Below are 16853 nucleotides of genomic sequence, written 5' to 3'. Positions count from 1 at the left end.
TAAAAAAGTCACAAATGATACCATCGCAGAGACTCCAGTTCATAGGAGCGATCCTGGACACTTCCCTGGGAAAAGCCTCGCCACCAGAGGTGAGGGCTCAAGATATTCTACAGATGGTTACCAAGTTCCAACATGCCCAACGTCTCCCAGCCTTTGACTTTTTGAGGTTGCTAGGCCTCATGGCATCCTGCATTTTCCTAGTGCCAGAGGCTTGCCTGAGAATGAAATCCCTCCAGTGGGCACTGAGGACTCAGTGGTCACAATTCTCAGGGAGAATGACAGATCTTCTTCAGGTTCCCGGCAGGGTGGCTCGAGACCTTCAGTGGTGGGCCTGTCAGGAGAACATTCTGAAAGGAGAACAGTTTTGGCAACCCTGGCCGGAGATAACAGTAGTCACGGATGCCTCACTCACGGGGTGGGGAGCCCACGCCAACGACTTGACCATCAGCGGTCGTTGGTCTCCATCGGAGTCCAGACTACATATCAACCTGTTAGAGCTGAGAGCCATCAGACTTGCGCTGAAGGCGTTCCTGCCAGCTGTACAAGGGAAGAATGTCCTGATAATGACGGACAACACGGTGGCCATGCATTACCTCAACAAAAGAGGAGGCGTAGGATCACTACCCCTGTGCAGAGAGGCGATGCAGCTCTGGTTTTGGGCAATCCAAGAAAGAATCTCTCTATCGGCAGTTCACCTAGCCGGAGAGAAGAACTTGACAGCGGACGCTCTGAGCAGGCAGAACACAGTCTCCCACGAGTGGGAGCTAGCTCAGGAAGTCCTTCAAGAGATCTTCGCCCTTTGGGGAACCCCTCAGGTAGATCTGTTCGCCACCAGCCTAAACAGGAAATGCGACCTGTTCTGCTCAAGGGAATTTCCCCCGAGAGGAGCTCTGGGAGACGCGTTCATAGTGGACTGGGAGTTTCCGCTTCTGTACGCGTTCCCACCGGTCCCTGTCATTCCTCAAATGATCAAGAGGTTGAGAAGATTCCGGAGAACCATGATCCTAATTGCCCCGGATTGGGCCAGGAGAACGTGGTACCCGGACCTTCTAGACTTGTCCATCTGCCCTCCAAATCGACTTCCACTCAGAGAGAACCTACTCTCACAGAAAGGAGGTCAGGTTCTCCATCCAGACATCAAAACCCTCAACCTTCACGCTTGGCTTCTGAAAGGCTGAGGTACAAGGATTGGGACCTCCCTGATGATGTTATGGAGGTGTTGCTTTCGGCAAGGAGGCCAGCAACAAAGTCTTTATACCGCTGCCGTTGGAACAGATTTTGCAGCTGGTGTAGAGAACAGAATATCGACCCTTTTTCATGTGGTACACCAATGGTTTTGTCCTTCCTACTACATTTGGCAAATTCAGGCCTTCAAGTTGGCACCATTAAGGGCTATCTCGCAGCGCTATCCATCTTTAAGCGTACTGCGGAAGAACCATCCTATTTCAAATTACCCTTGGTAATACAGTTTCTAAAGGGGTTAACCAATGTTTATCCCCCAAGACCATTCCAAATTCCCCTATGGGATTTAAACTTAGTACTAACTTTCCTGATGGGTACACCTTTCGAACCTCTCCATTCTTGTTCGTTAAGATTCCTTACCCTTAAAACTGTTTTATTAATAGCACTTACATCTGCTAGAAGGGTGAGCGAATTACAAGCTCTTTCTTGTAAACCCCCTCACACAATATTTCACAAAGACAAAGTTGTCCTGCAAGTGAAGCCTTATTTCCTCCCAAAGGTGGTTTCTGAATTCCATATCACTCAGAAGATTACCCTACCATCTTTCTATCCTCCTCCTCACCCGGGGAAAGAGGAAGAGAGGTTACACAGGCTAGACCCTAGGAGGGCTTTAAGTTTTTACATCAGTAGACTAGCCAGGATAAGACAGGCAGACCAGCTGTTTGTAGGTTACGCAGGTCACAATCTGGGGTTACCAATAACTAAGCAGACCATTTCCAGATGGATCATTCTAGCCATTCTGGAATGTTATAAACTGGCAGGGAAAGAGCCCCCTCAAAACCTTAGGGCTCATTCGACCAGAGGTATTGCAGCTTCATCGGCCCTCAAAAGAGGCGTGCCGGTTAAAGACATATGTGCGGCCGCTACATGGTCATCTGTCCATACCTTTACACGTTTTTACAATTTGGATTCCTCCTCCAGTCAAGAGACTAGGTTTGGAAGGGCTGTACTGCATTCTATTCATCAATAGAAGACAGCGTGAAGTCAGTACTCCCTCCTCCGATAATAGAATACTGCTATGGGAGCCTATCTAAGATGAGGAATACGTCGGAGGACACAATCCCTTCGAAGAACAAGTTACTTCTTACCTTGTAACGTTCTTTCGACGGGATGTTCCTCCGACGTATTCCTCATCGACCCTCCCATCCATCCCCGCAGTTCTACTTCCCTTGTTGTTGCAGCTTACGCTCCTTCAGGGTGATTAGTTAGTCCAGAAAGTATTATTCTGGGCTACAAAACGGAACTGAGCAACGGACGCTGCGCGCGGCCTTTATAGGCAGGATGACGTCGACGTCGATACGGCAGCTGTCGAGGGACATCGACTCGGAGGACGTCGACGCGCAGCGCCCTCTAGAGAAAAAATTTTCCGAGGCCAGCAGAGCTGGAAGGAGATATCTAAGATGAGGAATACGTCGGAGGAACATCCCGTCGAAAGAACATTACAAGGTAAGAAGTAACTTGTTCTTCTAGGGGCTATCCTAAACACAAAGGAGGAGCTGTCTTTCCCCTCAAATGGGAGCGTACAAAATATGCTGTTGCAAGTACCTCACTACAAGGTCGGTCACCAGATAACTGTACGCAAAGAAATACGCTTGCTCGGGATGATGGCCTCTTGCATTCACTTGGTTCCACACGCGCGCCTGCGCATGCGTTCATTGCAGGAATGGTTAGCGAAAACGGTGGTCTCAGGCAAGTGGAAAGTGTTACGATCTAGTGGTTGTTTCGCTAACCCTGGTTCAGGCTCTTTGCTGTTGGTCCAAGGACAACCTGTTAAAAGGAAAACCTTTTCACGCACCACCAGCACAAGCGATCCTAACCACAGACGCCTCACTCACCGGATGGGGGGGCCCACTTTCCCACCACACAGCCGACGGCCAGTGGACACATGCTACTGCCCAAAGACATATCAACTTCCTAGAACTCTTGGCAGTCCTCAAGGCTCTTCAGGCTGTGATGTTGGAAATGCCTTGGAGGGACAAGGCCTCCATGTCCTTGTCCTGTTCTCCTTTTATCATGTGTGTTCTGGATTCTTTTCTGCATAGGAGTCCATGTGGGACTCCTGGCAGTGCAGCTCTTCCTCTTTTTGGTTTGGTGTACAGACCCTTGGGATACCCTTATGGCACCGATGGGTGAGGGTACAACCCTGCACCCCTAATGCATGTTTTTGGGCACCTGTGTGTGGCCCACAGAGCAGGGTATGGGCTGGTGGCAGCTCCATGCTGAATTTGACAGGTGCTCTCAGTATCCTCCATTTTGGGATACACAGGCCCTGCAATTGGAATCAGTTGATTCCTGATAGATGTCAGAATTCGTCAACCTTAGGGCTGTTGAGCTTGTAGAGTAGCAGACAAATTCTTCTAACCAATGTACCCCTCTGAGTGGTGAAAACACCCTAGGAGTCTATTAATGGGAAGATGGGACACCGGAACGCAGACCGTAGGCTGTAGAGGGAAGAAACAAGGCACTGTCAGTGTTAAGCAAGTTATGGAACAATACAATGTACAAGGCAAATTGAAATCAACCTTATTGGTGACTAAAGATGTCTGTATAACAGGAACTAAACCCTCGTTCTGGATAGGAAATGATTCTGCAATACAGGTAGGTATACTTAGGCTAATGATCAGGAGTAAGCAACAAAAGGCATAACATTATGTAACATTGCTTACCCGTTGGGTAGATGTGCAGGGATGGTGATCAAGGAAGTCCTCCAAAATGCACACTTAGGATTTCAAAACAAATACTGATCTGACAGCACGAGGACGCCTAAACCTAAGGTGGCACTCAGTCTCCAGTCCCAGTTAATTGAAACAAAAGGGATGGCGTCTTGCCACTTACTTTTAAGTCTCTTTACAAATACATTTTAGTAAAGGCTCAGGTTATTCAGCGTGCTTGATATGACAAAAGCCATTTCATTAAGCTAACTGTCATACGTGTTCAAATAGACGAGCAATTAAGCCCTTCAGGGGTGCACTGTAGCTTTTTATTTAGCCAGTGTTAGTGAGTGCAGAGAGAATTTTCTGCATTCAGTTTAACATGAAACTTTTTAGTTTTATAGTGTACATATAAATCAAAGTACATTCATCTTATTTAACAAATGCATCAAAGAAAGAATAGTAAATGCTTGAGAGAGATTAAGAAACAAAACATACAAATGCACAATCATTGATGGTTTGCCTAGATGTGCAATGAATGCAAAGAAACATGGTATAGTGTTTAACACAAGGCAAACAATTATATGAAGTGCTTGGAGTCAAAACCATGTGTCAGAGAAAGGGCATTATTCCTTTCTAAAACTGAGTATTATGTTGTTGGCTCTTAGGAAAAAAGGGACCTAGTCGTTGGTCCAGTCCCAGTTAAGGCCATCGGAACCGACGGCACGAGGACGCCTAAGAGAGGAAGGAAACGCACTGTACCAAGTCTCTAGTCCATCCGCATAGACAGAGGAACTGAGAGGCCACAATCCAGTAGGAAAAAAACAGTTTGTTAACTGGAGGGCGGAGTAAGTTGCAAAAACGTACTCCGCCAAGGCAGGCAATCCTTTATAGCAGAAACAGTTTGGCGACTGGCGGGCTGTAAACCGTACCAAACACAAACAGATGCAATCCAAATTGGCAAGCCGGGTCTCGAGCGATACAAAAAGATAATTAGCATATGTAATCAAGAAGCAAAAGCAGTCCGAGGTACGTAGCAGAATTTGTCAACAAGGGGTCAAGAAACAATGAAGGGCAGAGCGTAGCAAATCTGGGGACAAAGCAAGGTTCAGTAACAAGAAAGTTCCAAAGCAAGAATACACAGCAACTTCAAGCAATTAGAAGCGCCTAAGCAGGATTCAAATGCGGCTTAAATGTTCATTGTCACGTGACCGTGCTTAGAACGCGCCGTGGAATTGGGAGCGTACAGAGGACAGCAGCGTTTCCATGGCAACCTCCAACGCTCCAGTAGCTACAATCTGCCCGTAGCGAAAACCCAGTCTGATCATGTGTAAACCATGGCATGGAGCGCAGAACAGTAGCACAGCGACCATTAACAGATCATAGTCGGATGTATCCTTTTGTTACCATGTGACTTGATTTATTTCTCTTGCGCAACACAGCACAATTCTAGACAATTGCAGACAAGATGGCCTCTGTGGCCTCTTGCTTTCTATTGCCTGTTACCTTATTTTCTCAATGTACTGGGAAACCCTGACTGTGCCATCCCCTGACTGTCTGTTGGGTGGAAGTTCCATATATGGTATTGTGGGGATGTCCAGGCCAGACTGGCTGGAGCCTTCCCAGTGACTGTATGTTGTTGGTACGCCTTGGGGTGGGACCTGGGTGAATGGAGTGTGTGTCTAATATACACTGCATGTTATGGGTGTCTTGTTTCTGGTGTGCAACACAATGACTGAGACAGCTCGGGCCGAAACTGGTATGAATGCAGTGTGGAGTACTGAATGGCAGAGTGCTTGTCCCAATCCATATTCCTTGTTGTGAGTGTCTGGAAGGAGAAGAATGGCCTAAATGCACTGTGAGCCTGATTGGCTGCTTTCCTGCTGAATGCCCTTCTGAATGATTGGTTGCCTGAGTGTGACCCAGCAGAGTGAATGAGATACCAAACAATAGGCCTGCCTGCCTGTGATTGTCCTGACGGCAATATTCTGAATAACCTGACATTGTTTCAGGCATTTCATGTTTGCTCCCAGAAGCAGGGAGTTGCCGTAGTCAAGTCTAGACAATATTGTTGCTCTGGCTATGGTAATGCTATTTATTTGGTTGAGCAGGGGTCTAATTTTTCTCAGGAGTTTTTGATGGTATTGACAATTCCTTTTTAAGTAAGCTGTGTGGGCCTCGGCTCCTAGTGAGGCTTGTAAGTAGACTCCCAACATCTTTACTTTCTCGGATATTGGGATTTGGGCATTTTTTAAACTGAATGCGGAGTATGAAGGAGTTAGTTTTTTTTCTGGCGTGTGTGGATCCAAAGATCTTTAGTTCCGTTTTGGTTCCATTCAAACACATCCAGTTGTCTTTCATCCAGCCCTCCACGATGTTGTATATAGTCGTACGTTTTTCACTGTCTTGTTTATAGTCTCCACTAAGCTGGAAGACCAATTGAGTATCATTGGCGAAATTCGTGAAGAATATTCCCAGTTGAGTTAGTAAGGTACATAGGCATTGCATATACAGGTTAAACAGTAGGGGAGAGAAACTAGCTCCCTGCTGAACGCCACAGTCCACCGGTTTGGTTCCGGAGGCCTTGTTTCCCCAGACAATCCTAGATTGTCTGTCTTGTAGAAAGGATGATATCCACTCTGTTGCCTCTAGTGAGCAGTTTCCTGACAGTTCTAGGGCCTCTCGGAGCCTCTTGTGATCGAGCAGATCAAAGGCTGCCGAGAGATCCAACAAGGTCAGGAGGCCTGATTTGCCCTTGTCCAAAATACCTAGCATCTCGGTCTGCAGATCTAATAAGGCTGATTCGGTGCTGTTGCCTGTCCTAAAGCCCGACTGTTGGGGGTGCAGCAGGTTGTTCTCGTCTACATAGCTCTGGAGCTGTTCAGTGGCTACTTTATCTAATATTTTCAGCAGGAAATTGCAATTTATAATAGGTCTTAGATTTGCAGGATCCTGTTGGTCTAGTTCTGGTTTCTTTGGCAATGGGGTAACCGTGACTGTTTTAATTATAGTAGGTACTGATTCATCCCGGAAAGATGCGTTTACCATTTTTGTAAGGAAGGGAGCGAAAAATGTCTGGGTTTTCTAATATTAGTTTTGGTGACAGTACATTTTCTGAGCATGTAGTGCTTCTGGTGTTTGAGAGCATTTTCTTCATCTCTTCGATTGTCATAGGTCGAAACTGAAATTTAATAGTTTCAGATTCGGGCTTGCTTTCATTATGTTTGTCTTGGGTTGGTGGACTATAACTCTGACAATTAAGGATATTCTCTCTGGCCTTGATGATTTTGTTTTGGAAGGCCATTTGAACTTTCTCACAATCTAATTCTGTCGGCTGAAAGGGTGGGGTGAGTGCCTTAGGTTTTCAATGGATTTAAGAATTTGGAAGAGTTTGCCAGTGCAGCTGGAGGCGGTGTCGATGAGTTCATTGTAAGGATTTTTCTTAAGGTCTGTGAGTTTTGTCTTGTATCTGTGATCGGCATTCTTCCATTTAATTTTATTTGTTTCTGATGGTTCTTTTAACCATTTCCTTTCTAGATTCCATTTTTTTCTTTTTTGAGTTCAATAGCTTCGTCGTTGAACCATTTTTGGTGATTTGTATTTGACCTGACCTGTTTATTTTTCAATGGGGCTTGGAGGTCGAGTAATTCTTTCATGACTCGATTATATATCGATATGATATTTCCTTGGTTGCCTTGCATGTGCTGACTCAGGGAGTGGCAAGGTGTGGCAGGCAAGCCAGGCCTGGCGTGCAATTCCCATGAGCTCAGCTATATAACCTGCTCCAATCCTGAGGTTGGCGCTTTGCGTTATTCTGCACTCCCATGCAGCTCTCATCTGCACACATCTTCCGCTGAACCCGCCAACATTATTCCATCTTCATAACTTCCAGAACACAGAATCTTGACCTCGACACCGCAGCACGATGCGCTCCTCATCCATGAAGACAACTCCTGCAAGGAAGACGAAAGACAAGGTTAGACATTTAAAACACATTCAGTTTGAGGTTGCGTTACCATCGGACCTTGCGCTCATCCTTAATCCACCACTTACCTGTTGTCAGATCATCGCAGATTCATTCCTTTTCCATCCGGCTTCGCCTTGGGCTCCGAAGCTGCCCCTTGGCCGCAACTTCACCTATTCGGAAGAAACCAGAAGAAAGACATTATTTAATGAGCGGATGACAGTTTTTGAAACAAGATTGGAACAAACAACAAACACTTTAAGAAAGGAGCCGAAGAACAACAGGCTAGAAGAGACAAGGGAAAGAACAAAGACACTTACCAACACGAAGTGGCATAGTCACAGCTGGACTGGACTACCACGTGCAAGGGGCCAGTGAAGGAACTTGGTCCCGTTGTACAAGCGCCCCTGCCAGAACAAGCAGGGTGGAAAGTTCATCATTAATATTTACCAGGTGAGCTTCTATGGGTCGGTGCATGCTCACACAAACCACGCTTTGGGAAGAAAGGTTTGAGAGGGGAAGCAGTCACAGATTGGCAAACTCACCTCCTCTCATATTTACGCAGGAGCAGTGCTACCACTTACCACAACCCACAGAATACTCACAGAGGGAGAAGCCAGCCAGGGGTTATCACATTCCAGGGAGGGCTGCAACTGTGCCCCAACGACTCCTAGAGACCAGGTGAGCATAACAGAACGCAAAGTCTCTACGAATCTCTGCCTGGGCGTTATGGAAACTTCAGAGACAGACCAGTTGGCCCAATTGTTTGGATAGCTACGGGCTGAAGTTCATGCCTCCAGACAGGAAACCAATGCCTTAAGGAGGGATTTTATTGTGACTCGAGAGCGAACTGATGACTTGGCAAGACAGATGCTCCAGGCACAAGCTGGAGCAACGGACAAAAATGAAGAAGAAGAACAGGACTTGGTGAAACGCCAACGCCCGGCAAGCCTAGAGGTCCACTTGTCGAGCAATAAAAAGTAATCCGTGCAGACCTCACATCTAGTCATCCCGGTGCTCTTGGTAAACCACAAACAACCGTAAAAAAATACATGCTTTGGAGGCATACATTGACAGTGGAGCTGTGGGAAATTAAATTGACTAAGATCTGGCTATCCGAATAGGCCTTCCTCTCCAGCAAAAGCAGAAATCTGAGAACGTCAGAGTGGATGGATCTCAGTTATCATCAGGCCCAGTGACACAGCATACTGAAAAAGTAATGCTTCTGTGACAGGACGGTTATCAAGAAGACATTACTTTCGATCTCATCGGTGCTCCTCAGTTCCAGATGATATTGGGAATGCCTTGGCTGGAGACCCTGGCTGGGGACCCACAACACTAGCATCAACTGGTGAAAACGAGTTCTGACCTTTCCTCAAGACTGTGCTGACACCTATTACAATAAAGACATCATCAACCTGAAACCAAAGAAAGGAATCCCACTGAGTCTCACTGGTTCTTTACCCCTTGAGTACCTGAACTACCAGGATGTCTTTCAAAAGAGCAGGCCAACGTCCTTCTTCCGGACAGGCCTTACGATTGCCAAATTGATCGAGCATTCACCACAGTGCCAGTTCTTCGAAACCCTCGACCAGAACTACCATACGTGGTCGAAACAGATGTGTCCAATGTGGCAATGGGAGCGGTATTGTCGCAACGGGACCCTGGAACCAGACAGTTACATCCTATTGCATTCTGGTCCCGTAGATTTTCTGTACCCGAATTGAACTATGCAATCACGGATAAAGAATTGCTGGCGATTAAAGCAGCATTTAAAGCATGGAGACATTGGGCCTCATTACGACCCTGGCGGTAGAGTGATAACGGCGCCGGTAGTGCTGCCGGGGTCATTATCAATCTACCGCCACATTACAAGTTCTGCTCGCGGGGCCGCTCTGCACGCCTGGTCAGACCCGATGTGCAGAGCGGCCCCCGCTAGCAGAACAGCATGGTAGCAATGGTCCTGTTATGAATGGGACCGTTGTTACCATCCTCCCCATTCCCACTTGAGCCCTATGACTACCTCCAAACTCGTAATGAGGCCCATAATCTCCTTTGAGCTAGACATAGTTACCGTCATCACGGATCACCGCAATCTACAATACTTAAAGACCGATAAAGCACAATCATCATGCCAACTTCGCTGGGCTCTCTTCTTTGTGGAATACGACTTTAGCATCACCTACAGACCCGGAGTACGCAATGGAAAGGCAGACGCCCTATCACGCATGAGTGAGGAAAAATGAAGCTTTTACCACATCAGATCCTGTGGCCATCATTCCTGAAGAACGGATCCAAAACAAAATCGCTGAAATCACCTGTTTGGACGATTAAAAATCTGACCTGAATTCCCAGATGAATCAATCGGCACAACAGGAATGGCTGTTAAAGGGAAACCAATATACAATTGAAAATAATCTACCATACTTTCAAGGGCGACTGTACATCCCAGACAAAAAAACTATAAAACCAAATCATAGCAAACTATCATGATACATTAGTGGAAGGACATCCAGGAATAGCCAAAACTCAGACAAAATAAAGAAAAAATACTGGTGGCCAACTTGGAGAAAGGATATAACCCAGTTTATCACCACCTGTGGTGTCTTAGCACAACAAAAGTCTCAAAACCAAAACCCTGTGGTTTTACTACGTCCATTGATGGTACCACCAGCGCCTTGGCGTACGCTGTCAATGGATTTTATTACAGATCTTTCTCCCTGTAATCGGTGCAACACCATCTTGGTTATTGTGGATTTATTCTCCAAAATGGCCCATTTCATCCCTTTGAAAGGTCTCCCGACTGCTTCTGCTCTTGCTATCGTATTTCGGGAACAGATTGTTCGGTTGCACGGGTTTCCAGCAATACTAATATCAGATCGTGGAACTCCATTAGTTTCTGCCTTTTGGAGAAGATGTTGTCAAATTGCCAAAATCGACCTTCGACTGTCCACAAGCCATCACCCTCAGACCGATGGACAAACCGAACGGACCAATCAAACTTTAGAGCAATATTTAAGATGTATATTGCAACAATCCGAAGGCTCTTGGGAAAATATACTTTGGTTAGCCGAGTACGCGTACAACAACTCCATTCACACCAGTATGGGACAAAGTCCCTTCTACACGGTGTACTGACGACATCCACGGACATGCGTTTTTGATCCACCCAATACATTGGAAATGCCAGCAATAACACCCTTACACAAATCTATCATTTAGGTCTTTGAAGAAGCAACAGAACATTTGACCAAGGCCAAAGATTGACAGAAGCAGTTTGCAGATCGTCACCTAAAGGAAGCTCCCAATTACCAGATTGGAGACAAGTTTTGAAAGGTTAGAAACATCCCTCTGAAAGGACCCAGGGTCTTCCGTCCAAGATACTTGGGAGCCTACACTATCAAGGCTGTAATCAATCCTGCCGCCATGAAAATGGAGCTGCCATCCCACATGCGATTCCACCCGGTATTTCATGTCTCTCTCCTCAAACCAATGAAACCAGGTACGAGGATCAATACTAAAAAGGGAGCTGAAGAACAACAGGCTAGAAGAGAAAAGGGAAAGAACAAAGACACTTAGCAACACGAAGCGGCATAGTCGCAGCTGGACTGGACTACCACATACAAGGGACCAGTGAAGGAACTTGGTCCCATTGTACAAGCACCCCTGCCAGAAGAAGCAGGACGGAGAGCTCATCATTAATATTTACCAGGTGAGCTTCTAGGGGTCGGCGCATGCTCACACAAACCACGCTTTGGGAAGAAGGGTTTGAGAATGGAAAGCAGTCACAGATTGGCAAACTCACCTCCTCTCATATTTACGTAGGAACAGTGCTACCACTTTCTGCAACTCACAGAATACTCACAGAGGGAGAAGCCGGACAGGGGTGATCACGTTCCAGGGAGGGCTGCAACTGTGCCCCAACGTACCAGCAGAGACCAGGTGGGCGTAACAACCTGGCTAGAAGACCTCTTCCCGAGCTATGAGGGACCATTGTGCACCAGCTAACCTTCCCCAAGGCTCCATGGAAGTCAGCCTTCGAAAGACTGTCGACCGGAGATAGGGACCACCGAGGAAACTGAAGAGAAGCGCCCAGACATCGGTCCACCGTTGTCGACCAGGGTTTGGAGGATCGCTGTAACCGCTGGAGGCATGTTGAAGCTGTGTTGCTCAAAAGCGGAGACAGCTTGACGCTGTACTGCCGATGATTAGAGCCACAACGCTCCATTGCCTAAGAACACTTGAATCAAGGACTCCCTTGCTCATCATCGTCGACCGATTTGTCCCGCCAGAGAAAGTCAAGATCGCCTTTTGAACCGAGGAGAATCCGCTGGTGGGTTTCCCGCCACCCGAAGGCCACAAAGACGCTGACGACCCAACGCCCTTGCTGGGCCAAAGTTCTTCATTGACTCTTGGCTGCAATTAACTATCGTTGTCGAGATGCACCGCATGCCTTATCTATGCAGGACGTCCATGACCGATCGTCGACGAGCACTGCAAGGACCGAAGCTGCTGCCCCGACGCCATCGTTCACCTTTTCTTCATGGGATCTTGACGATCCATGGCTCCTGCTTTAAAGGGAGCTAACTCAAGAAGGATCCGACGACTAACTCTGCTAAACCAGGTACATTGGGGTAGTAGAACATTTATAGCAGGAGATAAGACTCTTGTAAACAATATATTGACTGGGCTTGTTCAATAGCTTTATTTACAGGTTACCCAGGTGGGGGGATCCTCACACAGAACTGTAAGTAGGTAAACAGGGCCAGTAATCTGCCAATTGTTTAACCAACTTGCTTTCCTCCTATGTCTATGGTATGTTCACTTTATTAATTGATTTGTATGTCATTTGAACTTAGTCCAGTTGATGCATTTTAATGGAAGGAAAGAGTAATTGTGGTACCACATAGAAACTGTATATATTTATCATTTTAGATTAACCTGAGCACAAAGTGTGTTATGGTGATTGTGTACATAACTTGAGCCTTATTTATTTAAAGAACTGTGTTTTCACTAACATAGTGTGTGGACATTCCTTTGTGGACTACACAGTACTTAAAACCATCCTGTATCACCTCCTGAGAGCTAAGCCTTGATTGCTCGTCCATTGCCACCAACACTAGTGAATCTTGGCTGGGGTGCTCTGTGCTTCTACTCTGTCATATAGAGGGCAGGAGTACCGATAACCCCCCCTGCAGTCTTTACACAGGCCTTTCAGCAACATCTCAAGAGCCAAATGGTTCAAATCCTCACAGACGGCACCACAGCCATGTTCTATCTGAACAAGCAAGGAGGCACACACTCTCAAAGTCTGTCCAAACTATCCCAAAAAATATGGAAGTGGGCACTCTAGCGGAACATGTTACTAACATCGCAACATGTTTCAGGGGAACTCCATTCTCTGTTAGACACTCTAAGCACACATCCTCTACCAGAAGAACATGAGTGGCAACTCGACCGAGAAATCCTAGACAGAATATTCTCATTATGGGGTCACCCCCCTCCCCCACTAGACTTATTCGCCACAAACCTAGACACACAATGCCCAGACTTTGCATCCAGGTTTCCCTAACCAGGGCCCAAGGGGAACACCCTGTGAATGAACTGGTCAGGAAATGTGTTTACGCTTTCCCCCCCGACACCACTCCTGAGAAAAATAGTGCACAAGATGCACCAGGAACAAGTAACTCTGATCCTGGTTGCTCTTATGTGGGCGAGACAGCCTTGTTTTCCACACCTGCTCAAACTGGTGATATGTGACCCAATCAAGCTCCCATGCCCATACAACATATTGATACAACACAAAGGGGCATCCCTCCATCCATGCCCACAATCAATGAACTTGGCAGCTTGGCTCCTGAACTCAGAGTTTGGCCACTTAAATCTTCCACAAAGGTATATGGATATCCTTAAAGAGACACGAAAACCCAACACCAGGCACTGCTATTTTGATAGGTGGAAAGGATTTGTGATATGGTGTACATCACAATCACTAAACCCAATAGAATGTTCCCCAGCTAACATTCTACACTAAATGCTTTACCTACTAGATTCCGGCGTAGTATTTAATTCCATGAAGGTGCACCTGGCGGCGCTGACGGCTTCCACCACTTCACAGAACAAGGTGTCCTGGTGGAAAGTCCTAGTCATTAAGGCATGGAAGGGGTAAAGAGGCTATACCCCCCAATTTCCAACTCTCCTCCGGGTTTGGATCTCAATGTTGTGCTTGCCAAGCTCATAGGTCCACCCTTCGAGCCTATGCACAAGGCCAGCTTAAAACATCTTACTTACAAGACTGCATTCCTAGTAGCTATCACCTCCATAAGACGAGTCAGTGAGCTACAGGCTTTGACCGTACAGGACCACTGTTTCATTATACACAAAGACAAGGTTGTCCTCAGAACACATCCTAGGTTCTCACCTAAGTTCATTTCAAAGTTCCATGTACACCAATCCATAGAACTTCCTACCTTCTTTCAAAATCCATCAAACTCAGCAGAAAGAAGCCTCCATACACTTGATGCATGGAGGGTGGTCCTGTTCTATGTGAACAAAATAAAACCCCTAAGGAAAACAAATCAACTCTTTGTTTCCATAGTGCCTGGTGGAGGGGGCGATCACATAAAAAAGAAAACGCCATCTCCATATGGATAGTCAAGTGCATACAGCTCTGCTATTCCCTTTCCAAGAAAGTCTTACCTTTCACCCCAAAGGCACATTCTACCAGAGGTACAGGAGCCACCTTAGCTTTCACTGCAAACATCCCTCTAGACGCAATCTGCAAGGCTGCTACATGGAGTTCCATCCATATGTTCACACAGCACTATTTCATTGACACAAACTCTAAAGCAGATTCACAAGGGGGACAAGCGGTCCTAAAACATCCCTTTTCTGCTGTACCTACTCACTTACCATCTCCTCCATATACTGCTCACTAATCTATGCAGAGCATGTGATCTAAGCAGATCCACAAGCTCCAGAAGGGATACATTACTCACCAAAATCGTATTTCTGGTGCTTGTATCTGCTTAGATTCACATGCGCTCACCCTTCCTCCCCTACTGGAGTAGAAGGCGCATAGATGTTTTCTGGGTTATCATTATTTCTGCTTTATTACAGCTGTACTGCACTACACTTTATGCAACCTCATGTCAGAAACAAACAATCTGAAGGACCTCGACGTGTGAAGGACCATGGGTACAGTACACGTCACACTAGGGATAATATTACTAAAACACACCCTGACGTCCGTTTTTCGAGTTTCGAAAACAAATCTTGTGATACTCTGCGACTTCCACTAGATGTCGGACTATGCAGAGCATGTGAATCTAAGCAGATACAAGCACCAGAAATACGATTACTGTGAATAATGTATCCCTTATATTTATATATACTGTAACATGCGCTGTTCAGCCAGGGGTTGGACTGGTCGTGTGTGCATATTTTGGATGGGAATGTGACTTTCTGACTCCGTAGTGAAAATCAAAGATGGCACACGTGAGCACCAAACCCCCAAGAAAAACAGCTGTGATTTACACAGGGCATTCATTAATAGTAGGTTGGATTGCTTTTTTCAGTGCATTAATTTTGTGGATATTGTGTGACCTCGAGGGCTTTTAATATTGGTAATGAGGGAACTTCTGAGTAGGTTTGTTTTAATGCATCTTTATTCCAATCTGCTGTTTAGATCGGTAAATACATATATTTATTTTTTATTGAGTTTATGTTCAAAATTAGAACTTTTACACATCAACAATATATATTCAGTTCATAGAATAATAACTAATGAAATGTATGAATTTTAAAATAATGCATCAATCCATCACATTCATTTCAATATATAACTAGTCAATTTAAACAATTATCATTAATTCACATTACAATATAATGTATCACTTCAAATAAATCAAAACCCATTCTGTTCCTGAGACGTACTAAACACCACGTAAACAGAACACTATTCTGTTATTATCCAATGCTTCATAAAACTCATCATAGCATTTACAAATGCATTTCAATACTTTATAGTAAAACCCAACTCATCATCATTCTTATCACCTCTGCGGTGAAAAAAGACTTAATTGCCCACACTTTTCATGTCCCAAACTAGTTGTGCCAGATATCATTACTTAATGTAAACAATCTACTCAGGAAACGTGTTCTCACATCCTTTAGTGCTATGCATTTTACCATTAACAGCCTGATTCATGGAATGATCTGTGTGAAAAACGCAGATTTGCGGGCCTTTCTGCCTGAAAATCCCTGTATGAAATATGGGGATTTTCAGGCAGAAAGGCGTGCAAATCTGTGGTTTTCACGCAAATAATTCCATGAATCTGGCAGTTTATGTTTTAAACTCTCTTTTGATATTTTGCAATAGCGACAAGAGTCTGTATTTGAACCCATTCTTCTGTTGGCTACGATTTCCCCCGTGGGCAAAAGATTCAAGCGAAATCGCAAGAATTTGCTATGTATTCTAGGGCATGGGAACTGCTCCAAATAGGTTGGCAGCACTCCCAAAGGCTTATCGATCCTCGCAAACGTGGTATGAGTTTTGTAATTCCTAACTGTTGCAATTGTCAATCGTTTTTTTAATTGCATCTGGATTTTCATGCACCTCTGCCCAATCCTTGCTACATTCATCAAGGATGACATCAGCTCTTTGGATCATTGCTCTAAGCAATGGTGAATTATTTGTCCCCAATTCCTTTACTAGATTTTCAAAGAGTGTATTAGGGGTAGGATATAGAATCTTTGCCAATAGACTTATTAGTTTCCATTCCAGGGATAACAAACCAAATTCATAGCCGATTGCAGGCATTGGTGTCCCCCGTGGTAGGTTCAATACCTTTTTCCCAATACAGCCCTCTATTCTTACCCATGGGATAGTTGGACTTACTGGATTGACTTCCACCCCATATGTTATTTTAGGCACTGTAAAGACTGTCGGGGGGTGTCTGTACTCCTGCTCTCTATATGGTAGAGGAGAGGTACAG

At 45.5% G+C, this 16853-nt stretch overlaps 1 protein-coding gene across 3 annotated transcripts in view; it reads left to right on the top strand.

Moving 5' to 3' along the window:
* ZFYVE27 (zinc finger FYVE-type containing 27) overlaps positions 1 to 16853 on the top strand; it is a 570694-nt gene that overhangs the window by 216469 nt on the left and 337372 nt on the right. The gene's annotated exons all lie outside the window — the stretch shown is intronic.

The sequence above is a fragment of the Ambystoma mexicanum genome, chromosome 8 (assembly GCF_040938575.1).
Source record: "Ambystoma mexicanum isolate Mex_15411 chromosome 8, UKY_AmexF1_1, whole genome shotgun sequence".
Classification (NCBI taxonomy): Eukaryota; Metazoa; Chordata; class Amphibia; order Caudata; family Ambystomatidae; genus Ambystoma; species Ambystoma mexicanum.
Note: the sequence above shows the minus strand (reverse complement) of the source record. Positions and strands in the feature narration are given on the sequence as shown.